Source organism: Myotis nattereri (genome assembly GCF_964212035.1).
Source record: "Myotis nattereri genome assembly, chromosome: 19".
Taxonomy (NCBI): domain Eukaryota; kingdom Metazoa; phylum Chordata; class Mammalia; order Chiroptera; family Vespertilionidae; genus Myotis; species Myotis nattereri.
The window spans coordinates 14,782,019-14,802,670 of NC_138095.1; the positions used below are offsets into that span (position 1 = coordinate 14,782,019).

A 20,652-nucleotide genomic window follows, 5' to 3' on the forward strand; every position below is an offset into this window, starting at 1 on the left:
CTCTTTTTTAAATTAAATTTTACATGAACTTTTAATGTTCAAATGAAACTAAGATGATAAAATCATTTCAAAGACATTCTAATTCACAAAACGACGCCATTTTCTTCAGATCAACTATTTCCCTGGATTAGCCACACTACAATTGACCTTAATGAGCTGGGGCATCAGCAGATTTCATTCACTCAATGAATGGAGTGTTCATTAAGTGTGGGCAGGGAATGGTTTCATCCAGAGCAGAGAGCATGAATGGGCTATTACTCTGAGCTGAATGTGTCTGTTTCCTGTGGGGCTTTCCTCTGTTGCCTGTAGATCTTCCATTTGCTCAAATGTATTTTAATGTATTTAGCACCCACTGTGTGCTGGCCACCATGGAGGGGAGACAAAAGAGGCTACAATTTGGCCTCTACGTGAAGGAGCTTACAGTTGGAGTGAAAGTTAAATGATTTTCGAGGAGTTACATAACAATAAGTGAGAGAGGTTTATCATAAGAGATGTTAGAGGACACAGAGGATTCATTACCAGATGAGAGGCACTAATGAGAGTGAGGCTTTCAGAGGAAGGAGAGATCAAGGGGGGCTGGAGGGATCAGGGGAGACTTCATGGAAGGAGTGACACATGACCTTACAGCAGGTTTGGAATGTGGGTATGACCAGTCCCATTTTTATATAAGGCAAAGGCCCAGGCCACGCAGTTGGTGAGACTGGATCAGAACCCAGACCCACCTGCATTTGAACTTTTTCTTTTAGAAATCCTGTCTTGCATGAGCCACGCCATGTTGGATAGGATTGAATAGGCAGAGAGAGGGGAACCCTAAACAAGGGCATGTGTGTAGAAAGATGATGAGCAAAGACCCTACTTTGTGGTAGGGTTTCGAGCCAAGCAGCCTGGAAGGGGGAAAGCCAGCCTGGCCCAGGGGAGAGGAGCCCGCAGTTCTGGGCTCCTTATGGGGTAGGGACCTGAGTCTCTGGAACTTTGCACGTGTTGATGTGTTCCCTGTTCTCCCCTTGGGACCCCTTTTCCCCACACTCAGGAATCCAAACTAAGATTGCTTTTCCTGGCCTTGAGTTGGGTGGTGGCTCAGCTGGATTCTTCCAAGAAGATCTAATAACCCCTAGCATGATAACAACAACAACAACATATATTATGACTAGAGGCCCAGTGCACAAAAATTTGTGCACCTGTGTGTGTGTGGGGGGATCCCCTCAGTCCGGCCTGTGCCCTCTTGCAGTCTGGGACCCCTCAGGGGTTGACCACCTGCTGGCTTAGACCCGCTCCCTGGGGGATTGGGCCTAAGCTGGCAGTCAGACATCCTCTGGCAGCCCAGGAGCCCTCGGGGGATGTCCACTTGCCAGCAGGGAGCAGGCCTAAGCTGCAGTCGGACATCCTTAGCGCTGCTGAGGAGGTGGGAGAGGCTCCCACCACCACCGCTGTACTGGCAGCCATCAGCCTGGGTTGTGGCTGAGCAGAGCTCCCCCTGTGGGAGCACACTGCCCACCAGGGGTCAGCTCCTGCATTGAGCATCTGCCCCCTGGTGGTCAGTGTGTGTCATCGTGACCAGTCATTCCTAGTTGTTCTGCTGTTAGGGTCAATTTGCATATTACCCTTTTATATAGGAGTGCCTGGCCAGCCTGGCTGAGGGGCTGATGGCTGTTTGCAGGCTGGCCACAGCCCCGTCAGGTTGGGGTTCCCCCCTGGGGTGCCTGGCCAGCCCGGGTGAGGGGCTGATGGCTGTTTGCAGGCTTGCCACAGCCCTCAGCCACCCAAGCTCCCAGTGGAGGCTGGCTGGAAGCAGGTATCTGGGATTTATTTGTCTTCTATAATTAAAAGTTTGTTGCCATGAGCGGAGGCCACAGCCAGCTCAGGGCAGGCGGGAAGCTTGGCTTCCTCCATCGCCTGGGCAACCAAGCCTTCTGCTTGCTCCAGCTCCCTGGCTGCCATCTGCCATCTTGGTTGGGTTAATTTGCATATAGTTGCTCTGACTGGCTGGGGGCGTGGCTTGGGGCATAGCGAAGGTATGGTCAATTAGCATCTTTGTCTTTTATTAGTGTAGATAATAGTAACACACCTGTATCATGCTCTTACATCCCCATAGTCCTTTCACTTGAAACCCAGAACAAACCATAAAGAAAAACATCCTGATGGATGAGCACAGTCCAAGGCTCCAGGCCACTTGTACTCAGATCTCAGAGGACAGTCCAAGTACAAGTTCCCCAGGCAGGTTGCTCACTATTTTCCATTGTGTGTGCAGTACCTGGCACATAATAGGTACTCAATAAACATTAGTTGAGTGTATGCATTTTGGAGGATTCCCACTCCATTTGTGGATACCTCTGAAGAAAGCAAGTAGCATCCCTGGTCCTTCCTTCCTGGAGTTTGTTCAGTGTCCTCTGTGCCCAGTGGCCCTGAGACTTAGTTGACTAGAGGCTGTTGCAAAGCTCATGTGCATTTATAGCTATTGAGTTCAGGTTGAAAGAAATCTATTGTTTTTTCTTTAATTAGGCTATCTGGTTCAATTTAGCTTTACATGGGAAATTAAATAATTGCACCCTATCTTTCTACTGTCCTTTTATAGTGTGCTAAAATATATACAATAAAATTTGCCATTGTAACCATCTTTAAGTGTACAATTCAGTGGCATTCATTACATTCACAATGTTGTGCAAACAGCACCATATCTATTTCCAATACTTTTTTTTATCACCCTAATGGAAACTCTGTACTCATTAAGCAATAACTCCCAATTTTGCCCTCACTTCAGCTCCTAGTAATCTCTAATCTATTTTCTGTGTCTATGAATTTGCTTCTTTTACATATTTCATAAAAGTGGAATTGTAATATACTTGCCTTTTTGTGTCTGGCTGTTTCATTTAGCATGTTTCCAAGGTTCATCTGTGTTGTAGCATATCTAAGAATTTCCTTTGTATGGCTGAATAATATTCCATTGTATGTATATACCACATTTTGTTTATCCATTCATCTGTTGATGGACACTTGGGTTGCTTCTGCTTTTGAGCAATTATGAATAATGCTACAGTGAACATTGGTGTACAAATATCTGTTTGAGTCCCAATTTTCAGTTCTTTTGGGTATATTCCTAGGAGCAGAATTGCTGGGTCATATGTAATTCTATGTTTACATTTTAAAAATATATATTTTATTGATTTTTTACAGAGAGGAAGGAAGAGGGATAGAGAGTTAGAAATATTGATGAGAGAGAAACAGAGATCAGCCGCTTCCTGCACACCTCCTATTGGGGATGTGCCCGCAACCAAGGTACATGCCGTTGCCCGGAATCGAACCTGGGACCTTTCAGTCCATAGGCCGATGCTTCATCCACTGAGCCAAACTGGTTAGGGCTATGTTTACATTTTTGAGAAACTGCCAAAGTGTTTTCCATCATGGCTGCACCATTTTACATTCACATCAGCAAAGCACAAAGGTTCCAATTTCTCCATCTCTTTGTCAATACTTGCTATTTTCTGTTTTTCTTTTTAAATTATAGCCATTCTTCTAAGTGTGGAGTAGTATCTTATTGTGGTTTTGATTTGCATTTCCCTAATGACTAATAATGTTGAGCATCTTTTCATGTGCTTATTGGCCATTGTATATTGTCTATGGATACCTATCTATTCAAGTGCTTTGCCCAGTTTAAAATTGAGCCATTTGCTGAAACCGGTTTGGCTCGGTGGATAGAGCTTCGGCCTGTGGACTGAAAGGCCCCAGGTTCGATTCCGGTCAAGGGCATGTACCTGGGTTGCGGGCACATCCCCAATGGGAGATGTGCAGGAGGCAGCTGATCGATGTTTCTCTCTCATCGATGTTTCTAACTCTCTATCTCTCTCCCTTCCTCTCTGTAAAAAGCAATAAAATATATTTAAAAAAATAAATAAATAAAATTGAGTCATTTATCTTTTTGTTGTTGATTTGTAGGAGTTCTGCATATGTTCTAGATATTAAACTCTTATCAGATACCTGATATACAAATATTTTCTACCATCCTGTAGATTGTCTCTTCACTTTCTTGATAATGTCTTTTGATAAAAGTTTTTTAATTTTAGTGAATTTCAATTTATGTAGTTTTCTTTTATGCTTGTAGTTTTGGTGACATTGATCATTGCCAAATCCAAGGTCATGAAGATTTATCCCTATTTTTTTTTGAAGTTTTATTGTTTTAGTTCTTATGCATAGATTGTTGGTCCATTTTGAATTAATTTTTGTGTGTGGTCTGAGGTAGTGGTCTAGCTTCTTGCTTTGCACATGGAAATCCAGTTGTCCGGAGCCATTTGATAGGGATTGCCTTGAATCTGTAGGTTGCTTTAAGTGGTATTGACATCTTATGTCTTCCTATTCATGAACATGGGATGTGTTTCCATTTACTTAGATCTTCTTTAATTTTTTTCAGCAATGTTTTTGATTCTTAGTGCACAAGTCTTTCACCTTCTTAGTTACACATGTTCCTAGATATTTTATTCTTTTAGATGCTGTTGTAAATGGAATTGCTTTTATTGCTAGTGTATAGAAACACAACTGATTTTTCCATATGATTTTGTATCCTACAACTTTGTGGAATTAGTTTATTAGTTCTATTTGTTTTCTTGTCTATTCTTAGGGATTTTCTATATATATATATATATATATATATATATATATATATATATAGCATCATGTCATCTATAAATAGAAATTGCATTACTTTTTCCTTTCCAATTTGAATGTCTTTTATTTCTTTTTCTTGCCTAATTTCGCTGGCTGGAGCTTCTAGTAAATGTTGAATAGCAGTGGTGAAAGTGGGCATCTTGTCTTATCCTGGTCTTAGGGAGAAAGCTTTCAGTTTTTTAACATTGAGTATGATGTTAGCTTTCCCTTTTGATAAGGGGCCACTCCTAAGGTCTTGGGTCAGGTGGGGATGGGGGCAACCATCTGCTTTATTACTGAACAAGAATAATGAAGGAGAATTGCTTAGTTTTTTTTTGGATTGGTATAACAAATTATTACAGACTACATAACTTATAAACAGCATACATTTATTTCTCACAGTTCTGGAGGCTGGGAAGTCCAAGATCAAGGCACTGTCAGATTCAGTGTGTCTGTTGAGGGACCATTTATTGCTTTGTAGACAGTTGACTACTTGCTGTAACCTCACTCTCTGGGACCTCTCTTATAAGGGCACTAATCCCATTCATGAGGGCTCCACCTTCATGACTAATTATCCCCCAAAGGCCCTATTTCCAAAGACCATCACATTGGGGATTAGGATTTCAACATATGGATTTTGGGGACACACAAAGTTTATAGCAGAGAATCATATTTGGAGCCTTGTGCAGAGAAAATATCCACTAATTAGAAAATATCAATTTCATGGCAGCACTAATCACACTGTTAAAATGTCAGTTGAACTAAAACACAAACATTTGTTAAGTTCCTACTATGTTGGAGACACTTTTATTGCCTCATTTGATCCTACAACAGCCCTTGGAGACAGGCTTTTATTATCACCACTCCCATTTAGAGGTGAGGAAATGAAGGCGAGTGTGTGAGGCGGTGTGTGCAGCTGGTAGGTATTCATAGGAAGTGAGGTGTATGTGGTAAGTTTCCTGATCTGTAAGTTGAGTTCTTGTTTTCTGTCCAGTAAGTGTCAAGGGGTGTGGGGGGGGGAGAGTGAGAACTACTTTTCTTTTTGGGGTGCATTAGCAACTCACCGGGGGTGGACGGGGTAGAAAGGCTTTCGCAAGAGACTGCCACTCCTCAGACTGTCCTGATAGATCACTCACTCAGGGGTGCCCTGTCCCCAGGAGGACTCATTGCTGCAAGGATCCGTCACGACTGAAAAGAGCTTGCTGCAACTGTGAGTGTATGCAGTGGAGAAAAGGATGAGGGCCACTGCAAACCACAGCATCGTCTTTCCTTCATGATGCTGGTGGTGCCAGATCAGTGAGGAGACTTGTGGAGTGGATCCATCAGGAGGTTCCAAGCAAGAACCCTTTCTGAGGATTGGGACCAAATTCTCCACAGCTCAAGGAGAAGTGCTGAGCCAGGCAACTGTCCGGCCCCAAATCCCTGTCTTGTTAACTCTGTAGTAATCAACACTCTTAGCGAGGTTCGTTTTATCAAGTAACTGCAGCCACAGGTTCCTGGATAATTCATAGCCAATGTTTCGTTTCTGCCTCAGATTTCTGGGTCACTGGAGCTCTGTCGGATCCTATTCTGGACCAGGTTATGCTACCCGACCGGCTAGCCTCTAAGTCTGCTACAGAAGTGTGGGCGTGAGCCCGGAATAATAGAGTCCTGGCTGGAGGGAGCGGCCCGGTAGTCTGTAGGAAAGTCCTCAGATTTCTGAGTGCTGATCCTGGGTGCTAATCTTCATCTTGGATGGGACACAGCAGAAGTTATGTTGATCAGAGACTCTTGCACAGAAAAGTCCCCGTCAGTTCAGGGCAGGGGAGGGCTGCACTTTGCTCTCTTGGTTTCTTAGATTGAAGTTCCTCTTTCTTTTGGCTTCATTTTCTGCATTTTAGCGGGGAAGAGGGGCAGGGGTAAATTTAGATCCCTGTTTCTTCTATCCTGCTCGGAGCAGGATTTGCCGAGTCCCCTGTCAGTGCTGGCCACGCCGATGCCCCGATTAGGCTTCTAGTGCACGTTAGAATCACCAGTTCATGAAGACTTCCCTGGGTGACAGATGGCCATGGGGACAAACTCACCAAGAGGCACGTCTGTTGAAGTTCACAAAGCCAGGGGCAGAGGGGTACCCCTGTCTCTTATTCCCTGACATTTAACAGGTCTTCATTGTCCCAAGTCAGTTTGGCAAATGTCTGTGTAATAATTCAGATATTGAGTTCTGTCTTCAAAGAATTCAAAATCTGCTTCGAACTCTGTTCTTCCCTTATTTCTTTGCTGCTCTGTGCTACTCCCTGCCCCATTCTCCAACCTGCTCCTGTTAACTCTTACATTCCCCTGTCTTGCAGGCTTAAACCCTCAAAGCCCACCTCTCCTTTCCCTCTCCTCCACTCTCTGGTCTAGAGAAACCCATACACCCCAGTTTGCCCCAGACAGTCCTGTTTGTCTTGTCCCAATGTAATTGTAATGACTCTCTTTTCACTCTTAAAAGTGTCCAGGTTAGGGCAATAAATAAGTGATCAGCCAATCTATAACCTTTCAGAGGCCAAGGCTGTCCTCCCATCCTTCTCTGTGCCTGGCATGTCACTACATTCTCACTACCACGGCCCCCTCCTCCCCCCCGCCCCCAGGTCAGACACTGTCACCTCCTGCCTGGACTATGGCAATTGCCTTCTCTCTGGTTTCCTCGCTTCCTGTGCCTCCCACTTCCAATTCAGTCTGCAAATCATTGCCTGATTAATTCTCTCAAAACACGGTGCTCTGGACCTGGCCAGGTGGCTCAGTAGGTTAGAGTGTGATCCCCATATGCCAAGGTTGCAGGTTCAATCCCCAGTGAAGGCACATAAAAGAAACAACCAATGGCCCTAGCTGGTTTGGCTCAGTGGATAGAGCATTGGCCCGCAGACTGAAGGGTCCTGGGTTCAATTTCAGTCAAGGGCATGTACTTCGGTTGTAGGCTCTATCCCCAGTTCCAGTCGGGGAACATGCGGGAGGCAACCAATCAATGTGTCTCCTTCACATCAATGTTTTGCTCTTTCTCTCTCCCCCTCCCTTCTACTCTCTCTAAAAATCAATGGAAAAGATCATTGGGTGAGTATCAACAACAACAACAAAAAGAAGGAACCAATAAATGCATAAATAAGTGAAACAACAAGTCGATGTTTCTCACTCTCTCTCTCTCAAAAAAAATTAAAACAAAAACACAGTACAAAACAGGGGCCTGTGTGCTCACTTCAGTGGTTTCTTGCTTCTTCCAGGATTCAGTTCAAACATCTTGGTCTGGCACTTCAAACCTTTTGCAGCCCAGCCTCTGCTCTGCTGTGGTCTACAGTCCTCTCTGAGTTTCTTGGCATGAAGCTCATGTCCACTCTCATTGGGTGACACCCTGTGCCCTGCCCCTGCCCTTTGATGACCACCATTGCTCTTAAAGGTCCACTTCCCTGGACTCACACCCCAGCCATTCCTGCAGATGCGAATCTCATTGTGTGTCCTTCAGGTCAGTTCCCATCTCCGAAGCCCAGCGTCCTCCATCAGCCCATCCCTTAGCACTCTCTCCTCCTCTGACTCCTCGGCCTAGAGCAATTATTGGCTGCACAATTCATTTGGCATCTAATCATGTACTGCCTCATGACTTTTTATATATTGCTATCTTGGACTGGAGCTGAAAGTATTTGCTGAAATGTCACGTTTTCTTCTGATATGCCTTACTCCCCCATGAAATTACAGGTTCCCCAAGGACAGGGACCATGTCTTATCCGTATGGCACCAAATACCTATAGATACATAATAAATACCGACCCGAAAACCTCACTATGTATTCAATCAGGAATCCCAGAACTGGGAGGACTCTTATAATAATGTATTTCACACTGTTATTTTGTAGCTGAACCAAAACATAAAGACAAGAGGAATCAGAGACTTACTTGGTCAAGGGGACCTAGTGAATGTAAAGGGCAGATCTTGTCGTTGGAAGTCCAGTGCACTTTCCCCATCACCGGTCCACCCTCGCATGTTGATTTTATTTTGTGAGTGGATTGCAGCCATTTTCAAGGTTGAGTAGGGGTTTAGATAGCAGAGGGAAGGAAGGCCAGCGAACCAGGAGCGGCATGGCCTCAGCAAAGCCTCGGGGATGAAGACTGGCTTGGTGTAATTTTTGGGGGGACAGCAATTAGACCAAGGTAGTTCCTATGTAAGAGTTGTGGGGGGGAGGGATGGAACAGGGAGGACCTTCAGTCGCATGATTTTGGGTCGTAAGATGTCTGTCACATCGAGCCACCTGCCAGCACCTTAGAGGAATGTTTTGTCTCTCCGCCCGCTGTTCAGAGTATTGTGTGTGTGTGTGTGTGTGTGGCGAGGGAGGGGGTTAGGGACAGCTCAGGGGGCTTGAGGAGTATATGGGAAGTCCTGCTTGGAGGCAGCTGGGTCACATTTGTTTGGGCTGTAAAGAAATGTGACTTCGGTGGTATTGAAAGTGCCACCGGTAATGCTGTTATATATAGCTTTCAACTTTAATAAGGTGTTGCAAAAGCTATGAAAATACATATAACTAAAACCACATTTCACTGGAAGCTTGATCTCGAATCCCTTTCTACTGCTCCTGTGTGGTGCTCCGTGCTGTCAATAGAGCTATTAACACACAATGGAAAGTGGGTAATTGTGCATTATATGGCTTTTGTTTTCCGTTATGAAATACTGACATCCGAAAGCGAGCAGGACTGCCGGGTGGAGGCCGCTGGGAAGAGGCGGGAAAGGGAGGTTTGGGCCTGAGGACAGCGGGTGGGAGGCAGGAATCCGCTGCTTCTCTCCCAGCCGGTCCCTTGAGTCTTGGTTTTTCTAGCCACAGACCTGGGGGAATTTCTCCCCTCCCATGGCCTGAAGAGACTGAGAGGATAAGCAGGGTTGGCAGAGGATTCTCGAGCCCTGGCATGATATGCCAGGTGAAGGCAGGGGCTGCGGCTATAGAAAGTGTCTGAAGGCAGCGTGGAGAGATGAGGGCAAATTCAAATGAAGTCAGGAAACAGGCGCTGGGGTTGTTTCCCGGGGAAGCTGGGCCGGTGTCCATGCCCGCACGCTGCTGGCGAGGATTCTTAAGTGATGTCCTGATGCCAGGAGCCTGGCAGGAGCTGGGCCTGGAGAAGGTGGAGCCTTGCAAAGGTGCCCTCTGCCCCGGGCACCCCTGTCCACACGCACCAACAGCCACAAAGTAATCACAGCTGGTTTTTATTGGGTGCTGGGGCCAGGGGCTCGCATGCCTTTCCTTAGCTCTTACAACAGCCCCACTGCGTGGATGGAACTGGGGCCAAGCTGGAGAACTCTGCCCTCCTGCCCCGTCTCCAGCCCTCCCTGGTTCCTAGGCCCCCCAGGAGGGAGGGCACCTGGGAGGAAGGCAGAGGAAGCCCCGGCTTTCTTGTTTGTTTGGGGGCATCAGCTGTGGCCGGCAGGGACCATAGTTGTGGGGCTGGCAGTGGCCTGTGGGTGGTTTCTTCGAGGGGACAATTGCCCCGAAGCCCTCTGATGGCCGCCCCTTGTCCACACAGGTGACTCCGTGCTGCGGCAGGACCTGCAGGGAACTCTGGGTTTGAGGGACGGCCTGTCTCTCCAGATAGATTACATTTGGTTTGCTCAGAAGGCATTTATGGCTTTATAAAGCTCTTAAATTGGCTCTTTTCCCCCCTTCAAAACATTTCTCCAAGCTTACAAGGCCAGTTTTAGAATAGCAATTACCAGCTCCAATATCCCCCAGCAAACTCACGCTGTGCTGTTGTGTATAAACTGCCTGGGACATTTGTAATGCTGCCACACGGCATCTCTGCGCGGCGGAAAGCCCCTGTCTGCGCCGAGGCCCTTTCTCAGCTCTAATTTATGGGCCACATAAAACTCTGTGAAGTTGCCCTGCATCTTTCTGAGGCAAAGTTGAGGTTTTTTACTGTTTCAAGCTGCTAATTTTTACCATTTAGAGCCAGCCTTCTGCCCGTGCCAGTGTGCATGTGTGCATACAAGTTGGCCACTTTAATTTATGTGCCTCTTTCTCTCTGTAATGCTCATAACTCACAAATGTGCGCATAATGTACAGCCAGCTCTTCCTTATTACAAGAGGCTTGGCTGCTTTGTCCTGTGCCTGCAATAACCCGGACCCCTCCCTACCCCACCAGGAGCAAGCACTGGTACAGAGACAGGCACTGGCCTGGGAGCAGGAACGCACCCAGCAAGCCTGGCCCCGTGTTCTTTCTTGTGGGGTGCACAAAGTGGGGAGTTCAGAGCAGGGGACTGGGATTTAGGGTCGAAATGAAGCACGTTCCAGATGTGCTGTGCTGGGGAAGCCTGTGACCTTTCTAAGCCTCAGTTTCCTCATTTGCAGGATGGGGGGAGGATCAAAAATTTCTCACTGGGGTGTTGTGAGCGTGGAGTGTGCTAATGACTCCGCAGGCCCCTCATAAGCCGAGGCAATATCCGAGGGCTGGATGCTAGCTATTCTAAGCTCTAAACTGCTGGCTGGGCTGAGGAGGGAGCACAGAGCAGTGTGATGCCTCAGATCTTCCCAGAGCTAATGCAGAGGCCTCTGGACCAGCCTCCAGGCTGCAGGAGGCCCGAGCAGACAGCTCTGCACACTCAGCTCCCCCTTTCCCACCAGGGTCTCTGGTCCTTTGATAAGAGCCGCTGGGCACCCACCCCAGGCAGCTCCCACTCCCAACCTTCTTCAGGAGCAGTAACCCTCTCCTGGTCTTTGCGATGTTTCCCATCTGGAAACAACACAGGCGGGATTTCCCAGCGTCTCCTGGGAAGACTGGTGTTCAGTAGTTGTGGGCATCCAGAGGCGGGGAGGTTTGAGGTCCCCAGTCCTGTGTCCCCACAGGAGGGTCCTCACTGCACAGCAGGGGAACTGGGACTCTTGCCCCCCATTCTCCCCTGCCCCAAGGTTGGGATTACACTGGCTGACAAAGAGGGATGTTCAGTCCTTCCTTGGGGTTTGGTGGGTCCCCCGATCAGAGGACCCCCAATCCTACTCTCCCTTCAGTGTCCCTTGAGGCCTCTTTCCTGCTTCTAACTGCTTTGCTGGAGAGCTCCCACTTGGGTCTTTTGCCACTAATGCAAACTCCACGAATTTAAAACAGGCTAATTCAACACCTATTTAGTGAAGGGAAAGATGCTGTAGCCTATTGAGCATCTACTATATGCCAGGCAGAGGAATCCCAACCTGGGGGGAGGGGAGAACGGGGGGGGGGGGGGGGAAGAGGCCTAGTTCCCAGCTCCAGGTGAAGGCTCCAGGGCAAGAGTAGGGGTGAGCTGGAGTCACCAGGGGAGCGCACACATCACCAGGGGCCCTGGGCAGCTGTAAAGTTGGGGTCAGTGAGGGGAGCTGGGCTGTCCGGTAGCAGCTGTCTGCACAGAGCTGGCGAGACCCCTGGAAAGTGGTCTGGTGGTCGCTCCTGCTCCCTGCTGCCCTGTGCACAGATGCCTCTTTGGGCTGCACCACAGCCACGCTGGCAGATTGGAGGCCCTGGGGAACCTGGCCGTTACCTGCCTACAAACTGCATTGGCCTTGCAAGACCCATGGAGCATCCGGGGAAGCAGTGATTCTTTGTTTAGGTCTCAGAGGCGGGCCCTGTACTGGAGAGGTGCTCGGGGAGACTGAGCTCCCGTCTGTGTCTGCCAGGCCCGCTCTAGGGCCAAGGCCTGGATGCCCATCTTCCCGGGCTCACGGGGCTCTCAAGTCCACTGGCCGGAGAGGAGGTGAGTGGAGAGAGGAGCTATGTGAGGGCCAGGAGTGGATCCTCATTGGAGATTAGATGTCCCACCATGGCTGCTAGGGCAGAGTTAAAAGAATTTGGGCTCTGGAATCCTATTTGCTCCCAGCAGCTTTTTTGATAGGCAGGGAGGTGGAGCTGGGGACACTAACACTCTCCCATCACCAGCCTTTCAGCCTTGGATCCCTCTTTGTTTGGCAGCACCTGAGGGGTAAGAAGGGTGGGGCTATGGGATGGAAGCCTTTTCTCCCTTTTCAACCTGCTTTTGGGTTCTTCAGTACACTCGCTCCTGTCTGTAGCAGCCTGGTGCTTTGAGTGGCGAGGTGAATTTTACTTGAGTGCATGAATTTGGGGGATAGTCTTTTCACTGTGGAGCAATTCACCAAGGCGGGTTCATTTTTATCTTCCTTTGAGTCTCAGATGACCTTCAGTCCTAACCCTGTAGACCGGCCCATGGGCTCCTTCCTCACTGCCACCAACACCTCCCTCCCCTTTTGTTCTTTTCTGTTTCTTTGCAGAACCTCTTCCCTCTTTCTCCTCCTCCCTCTGCTTTCCTTTCTTTCTCCTTCTCCGTTGTGCTTGTCAGAGTTCCCGCCCTTGGCGTGGAGGCCTTCTGCCCACCCCAGGTGGCACCTGACTGCACTTCTGCTCAGCTGACCAGCCTGGCTCCTCTGGCCTTCATAACTCTTCTTGCTACTCTTACGGTCTAGACAAGACAGAAGTAACATCCACCCAATGAGGGAACCCGGGGCTTCGAACCAGACTGCCTGGGGTACAGCCCAATCCCAGCACTGAGAGCTAGGGCGGGTGGCTCGACTCCTCCGTGCTCAATCTTCCTATCAACAAAGCAGGACACTGAGGCTTTTAGGGCTGCATATGAGGAGTGCACTTCGTATCTCACTTCGTGTCGCCATTCATTGCACATCAGACCCTGGATGCTGGCCTCCCATCGTAACTGAGGCAGGGCCAGAGGGCCCTGATGCCAAGGTATTTTGTCCTCCATTGGCACAGTCTTTAGTCACCAGAGGAAATAAAACAAAGGGATGAGCAGAAGGGTTGGAGGCAGGGGAGGGAACAGAAAGGACCAGACCACTCGGTCTCTCCCCTCAATTTAGCCCCCCCTTCTGCCCCATCTCACTGAGAGCAGCAACGTTCACCAAGGTGCTTTAGCTGAAGACCAGAGATCATCCTTGACTTTGAACTTTCCCTCATATCCACATAGCCCAGTCCCATGTCCTGTCAATTTGAACTGTTACATAAGGTGAGTGTTAGCCCCGAACATGTCTCTCCATTCCCCATGCCTTGCCCACACCTGTCACCGCTTGCCTGGTCCACTGCAACACGTGCAGCTGGTTTTTGCTTGACCCCTTGCCCTCAGCTCTTCTCTCCATGGAAGCCATAGTCATATTTCATACCTTGAGGATCTTCAGTTGAGGCCATCCGTTTGCCGTCACATATTTATTGGTGTGATTTGGAGTTTAGTATCTGACTTGCTTGTTAGACATGTTCCAGGAGGCCAGGGTCATTGTCAGTGTCTGGGCTGGTCATCGTCGCATCCTCAGCGCAGTGCCCTGGATGAGTACCTGTTGAGCAAGTGACTGAATGGGTGCCCAGGTGGGCACTTGTTTTCCTGCTCCGTCTCCTTCAGGGATGCACACCCACCTGGGCAAGAAGTCTCTCTTTTGTTCACAGATGTCTCCATAGAGCAGCGGTTCTCAACCTGTGGGTCGCGACCCCTTTGGCGGTCGAACGACCCTTTCACAAGGGTCGCCTAAGACCATCCTGCATATCAGATATTTACATGATGATTCATAACAGTAGCAACATTACAGTTATGAAGTAGCAACGAAAATAATTTTATGGTTGAGTCACAACACGAGGAACTGTATTTAAAGGGCCAGAAGGTTGAGAACCACTGTCCTAGAGTGTAGCACACTGGCTCACACAGGGGCTTAGCAAAGCTGCACTTAGCAGATTAGAGTCTCGAAGGTAGAGGTCATGGCTGGGCTCACTTATTCAGACCACTGGCCTAGACTCAGCTAGGGGCCACCTTCTCTGTGACATCCTCTCTTCCTGTCTCTTCACTGGCCTCCCAGGGCCTTGGTTTCCATGGAAGCTTTCTGAGCTGAGAACTTAGGTTGGGGTTAAGTCAAGATTGCTGCTTGATCATGTCCTTGCTACCCCCAAGGAAGAAGTAGGTCCTCTTTGCCATGTCCTTATTAGGTCTGGGAGATGGGGGGTGGGCTGCGGGCACATCCTTTGGTCCCACGAACTCTTGGGAGCTTCTTTGGAGCTCCACCCAGTGCAGCCCAAATCATTCCCAGACATTGCTTTCTTTCTTGAGAAGGTGAGGGTGCCATGTGACATGCCGTCTCGGTCCCTCTCGGAGCTACAGTTTCCACCTGTGAGGAGACTGTGGCACCTGTGTGGCTGCCACGCTGAAGCCCATCTGAGAGTCTCACTGGGACAGGAGTATGACAGGTGGGGATGGCGACTCTTCATCCCACCCCCCAGGAAAGTCCTGATTGAGCCACCTCCCTCTCTCCCTGGTTAGGGGCCCAGCTCACACTCCTCCAGCTCACTGCCTTGGAGGTCTTCTTCCAGAGCCTTCTCTTGGGTCCTCCCGCTCCCTTCTAGTTTCTCTCCCGCCTGGTAGGCTGTAGGCATGTCTCCCTGGGCCAGGCTGGCTTGGCTTGGCTCGGGGTGGGGAATTGTGTGCTTGTGGGGCAGTGGGCTCAGCCGGGAGGCTGGGGGTCTCAAGCCGCCTGGTGGCTGCTCTGCGGGGTCTGGCGGAACCCCAGCCTCTGGCTGTGACATACAGCCCCCTTCATGAAACCAGACAGAATTAAGCCTTTTGTTTCCTGTTTGCTCGGCCGGCTTAAAGAAAACACAGAGGGTCCGTGCGGCTGGGGCTCCCAACAAGACGGTCTTTGTATTCATTTAATTAATCAGTTAGCTGAGGGGAAGGAGAAGAGGGAAGTTCATGTTATAAATACATGTTTTTCTTTGGCTTTTCCCCCCCAAAGACAGGGCCTGAATGGCATCCCCGGGAGAGCCCCCCATCTCACCCCAGACATGCTGGGGGCCAGGGGCCTGCCAGGCTGCAGCTGCAACCCCCCCAACCCTACCCCCACAGCTCGAGAGTGTGGGCCCTGCTTTCTTTGGGGAAATTTTAGATGTTGACAGGAGGTGGGGCAGTGGCGGGGGCGGGGGGGGGGTCACAGGCTCTGGACCCCATTCCCCCTCCTTGCATCTCCCTTCAAACCCTGCGCCCTCCGTGGACGAGGTAACTGCACTGCCACACGGAGAAATGTCTGTCCCCATCGCTGCTGGTGGATCTGCAGGTGCATTTGGGAGCAAGTCCTCGCTTAAGTGCCAGGTGGTCTTTGTGCTCCCTGCTTACCCCCCTCCACAGGGAGGGACCCACTGGTACCCAAGTGCCCAGTGGGCAAAGCTCTCAGCCATGCATTCCTGGGAACAGCAGGGCCCCTTCGTGCCCCCGTCCCTCCCCTTCAGTTGTGCCTTCTGAAGCACAGGGGCAAAGGGAGTAGGGCTCTCAGGGCTCAGGGGAGGGGCTGTAGTTGGGGGGCTGTAGTTGGGGGGACAGACACCCTCCACCCACTGCCATCTCCGCAGAGCCAGCTGTTGTAAAGCTTCCTTTGAAGATACTACTTAAACTTTATTTTCTTTTTGGAGATGGGCAAATTCACTCACTGTTCTCTCACTGATTCCCCTCTGCCAGCTGCCAGGTTTTTAGTCTGAAAAACATTTCGTGAAGAGGTAGCATTGCAACCCCTTTGTATACGGCCCTTGCCATGGAGTGTCCACTGTGTGAGTTTCCTGATGGCTCTTCATCTCAAGTCCCAACTGAGACATTCTGGTGTCTGGAGCCTACAATGCCAGCCTCCTGGACGCTGCCCAGAGAGTCTGCAGAGCCAGCCCACAGGTAGAGAGAGGGTCCAGGGCTGGGCCTCGTGTCTGCATCTACATATTTAACTTGTCTCATGGGGCATCAGGCCAATACTCAGCTGGGTGCTGCCATTGCAGGTGGTGCCAGGCCCCTGCTTCCTACCCATCTCCCGACTTCAGAGGGGGCCCTTCAGTGAGGGATATGGCAGAGGCCGGAAAGCAGAGTGTGTAAAATGTTCCATGGGGCCAGGCTGGTGTGGTTCAGTGGTTGAGCGTTGACCTGTGAACCTGGAGGACATGGTTCGATTTGCGGTCAGGGCACATGCCTGGGTTGTGGCCTCAATTGTGGGTGGGGGGCGTGCAGGAGGCAGCCAATTAATGGTTCTCTTTCATTATTAACTAGAGGCCTGGTGCATGAATTAGTACATTAGGGGGTCCCTCAGCCAGCCTGTGCCCTCTTGCAGTCTGGGACCGCTCAGTGGACATCCCTCTCACAGTCTGGGACCCCTCGCTCCTTACTGCCTGCCTGCTCGCTGCTCCTTACTGCTCAGCTCGCTGCTCCTAAGGAGGTGGCCACTGCCCCTGTGCTCACAAGCGGTGAGCCTGGCTCCTGGCTGAGGGACACTCCCGCTGTGGGAGCGCACTGGCTACCAGGGGGCAGCTCCTGATTGAGCGTCTGCTCCCTGGTGGCCAGTGCGCATCGTAGCGACTGGTAGTTCTGGTCATTCCGCCATAGCGCTCGCTTAGGCTTTTATTATATAGATGTTTCTGTCTCTCCCTCTCCCTTCCTCTCTGAAATCAATAAAAGCATATTTTTTTTTTAAAATATATTTTATTGATTTTTTACAGAGAGGAAGGGAGAGAGATAGAGAGTTAGAAACATCGATGAGAGAGAAACATCGATCAGCTGCCTCCTGCACATCTCCTACTGGGGATATGCCCGCAACTCAGGTACATGCCCTTGACCGGAATCGAACCTGGGACCTTTCAGTCCGCAGGCCGACGCTCTATCCACTGAGCCAAACCGGTTTCGGCAATAAAAGTATATTTTTAAAAAAAGTTCCATGGGCACAGGACTGCAGGGGCTCAGTTTTTTGTCACCCCCACTCCTTCCTCTGCTGGGGACCTTCTTCCTCTCAGCCACTGAGAGAGCTACAGTTTCAGGCCACAAACCCAAATACCCTCACTCTGCGGTTTTGGGAGGACAATCAAGGCTGGGACCCAGATGGGTTGAACTTTTTCTTAGCTCACCAGCAAAATGCCAGGAGTCTTGTGTGACCCGGGTCAGCAAACGATTCGGTGTAACTTGCCGTGCAGCTGCCGAGCCTGTGCCTTGTGTGTGCCTGTCCTCTGAAGCCATGAATAAGCTCAGGACTCCGGAGCTCATGTCCTCTCTGGAGTAATCTGTCAGCCCCTTGCTTCCCTGCTTCACTTCCGCAGGCCAGTGCTGCACCTCCACCGTCTGCAGGAAAAGGACCACCCCCTTGAGTTCATTTGCCCAGAGTGGCCATAGGTTCAGGGAAAAAGCCCTTGCTGCCCTTTGCTTGGGGCTCCTGGAGAGGTCAGACCCTCCAGAGTAAATCTCATTTCCAACATTGTTTAGCCATAGAGACGGTGGAGCTGGAAAGAATCCCACGATCAGCTGGCCCGAGGAGGAAGCCAGACCGACTCCCCTCCACTACAGGAAGTCTGGTTTGAGGCATGATGGTGGGTGGGGTCAGTGGGGTCTAGTTTTGGTCCCCAGAATGCAGCCAGGGTAGCTGGGAATTGGATGTCCAGGGGGTAAGGGGCCACTAAAGTCATGTTTCTTCTAAGTTGACGCGTAAGTGAGTTGCCTGGTCCTCTTGTTAAAATGCAGATTCTAAGTCAGTAGGTCTGAGTGGGACTCAGTTTCCCCACTGACTGGCTCCCAGGTGGTGTCGATGCAGCTGGTCTGAGGCCACACTGAGTAGCAAGGGGTGTGTGGTTTATCAGTGTGGTGCTTGCAAAGTACAAGGTCACTGGCCTGTGGCCGAAGCGGGTGCTTTGTTCAGTCGTAGGTGACCAGCTCATCTCGGTTTTCACAGGAATCCCCAGTTTAGTCAATGAAAGTTCCCAGGATGGTTGACTGCTCAATGGCTGTTAGATCAGCTGAGGAAGAATTGATGCCCGACGGGCTTCCATGCCCGGCAGGCCAGGTGGCAGCTTCCTGACTGAGGGCAGAGTGATGTCTTGGGCTCTTATACTTTGTGACTCCTGTTTCTGAATCAAGAATTTTAATTCTACATTTGATTTCATCCAATTTTTTTCTTAATTGCATAGCCAGCAGGTGACTCTTGCTTGGGGGAGGATGAGCAGAGACTGGGTTATGTCCCTTTGAGCCCCAACCATTTTGCTGTTCTGAGCAGCCCCTCCTTCAAAGCCAGGGTCTATCCCTCTTCTCTCATTGCATGCCCTGCCCCAACACAGGCTCTACAGCCTGACCTTAGCCTCCCCAGATTGCGTTAAACTAAATCCCCATACATTTATCAGGCCCTTAGGATGTACAAGGCATTTCAGAAGACAAACATGCAAGTGAAACCTAGCCCCTAACTTCCATCTTAAAGAAATCTATCCCCTCTAATGGGAGAGGTGATTTGTGAAAAGTAACAATACAAGAGTTAAATAATCATGAAGATTACAATGCAGGCGATGTCACAGGATGTCACAGAATTAATTAATTACTGAATGAGTGGCACAGATGCTGTGTGCTGCGGGAGCTCCAGGAGGAAAGAAATGCTGTGCGCTGGGCTGATCGGGAGCGACTGGGGCAGGGCCTTGGTGGGTGTGATGGAGGAAGCTGAGGAAGGCGGAGCAAGCACTACAGGCCACCTACTGTGTTCCAGGCACTGTAGGCTTTCTGCAGATACAGAGGCAAATGAGACATCACCCTGCACTTGAGTCTACAATATAGGGGGAAACTGATATAGAAAACTTCAAGGCTGGGGGCTGTGGGAGCACCACAGAGGGACACTCGGCTCAGGCTGATGGCTGTCGGGAGATTGGAAGGAACTGCCGCTTGTGGCATCTTAGCTGACTTGAGTAGAAAGTGGTCCAAAATGTGGCCCCATGTGGGCATGGAAGACTTAAGCAAAGTGGTGCTCCTGCCCAGAGGCAGGTGTGCAAGGCCCAGCGTGCTGCGCATGTGCATAGAAGCAGTAGAGGATTTGGGGGTGTAAGGCGTGGTCTGGAGAGTAGCCAGAGGTCAGGGAGAGCCTCGTGCGCACTCAAAGGAACATGTTTTCATACAGCCAGGGGGGAGCGGGGTGCCTGAAGGGACAGAATGAAAATGTGGCTGAGGATAGGCTCTGGAGCCAGGTGTCCTGCTCTTGTATTTACCCATGTGCCTTTGGGGTCTCAATTTCCTAATCGTAAAAAGGGGTTAAACATAGCACCTCAGTGAACTGTTGTGAGCACTGAGTTAATCAGCATATTCTGAGTTAAAGAGCAATTCTAGAGCAAAGAGAGTGCTCAGTAAATTATAGCATTGTCAGTAGTAAGGGATTTTAGGCTGGCAAGTGCCTTGGACAGATTTGAGCTTTAGGAAGGTCATGTTGGAGGTGCTGCGAAGGCTGGACTACCATGGGTAAGACCGGACGCAGGGAAGCCAGCTAGAAACCTAGTGCAGTCCGCTAGGCAAGCCGTGCTGAGGGCTGAATGGAGGCAGCGAGCTGTGGATAGAGGGGAAGGGCCAGGTTGGAGAATTTAGAGAGGGTAAGGGAAAGGAAAGCTCCTTGGAGAAGAGGGCATGTGACTGGGATTGAAGGAGGACTAGGGTTCGAATAGGCAGAAGTGGAAGACAGGCATTCCGACAGATAAACGGGACACACAAAGGCACCCGGTCACCCAAGTATGGGGCATAGTCAGGGAAGGAGAAATACTCGAATTTACATGGAGTGTAGGACTGGCGCAGAGGGTGACTGTAAATTGGGACTGAAAGTTAGGTTGGAGCCATGGTGCGAAGGCTTCCATGCCAGGCTTAGGAATGTGCACTTTATTTGAGAGGCCCCCGGAGCCAGTGCAGGCTTTGGACATAAAGAACAAGAGAACACTTTGCCTTATAGAAAGGTCTTGCTGACACTAATGTGTAGGTGGAACAGTGCAGAGAGCAGTGAGTTAGGAGGTGACTGATGGTCCGAGAATAAAAAGTAATAAAGGCAGTAACAAGCGTGTTTGTGGGGAGAGGGGAAAGTGAATGGGGAGATGTACATGAGAGTTGGACCTGTTAGGACTTAAGCTGTGCCCTATGGGAATGTGTTGGCCTGGGTTAGTGAGGGGGTGAAGTGAAAGTTGGGAGCGGGGGAGGTTGGGAGAAATGAACAGAATTCCAAGATTTCTCCAGCGTGGATGGATGACCAGAAGGGAA

The 20,652-nt window shown here is 49.8% G+C and overlaps 1 protein-coding gene across 2 annotated transcripts in view; it reads left to right on the forward strand.

The window, feature by feature from the left end:
* Positions 1-20,652, forward strand: part of PKNOX2 (PBX/knotted 1 homeobox 2) — a 231,400-nt gene that overhangs the window by 15,381 nt on the left and 195,367 nt on the right. The gene's annotated exons all lie outside the window — the stretch shown is intronic.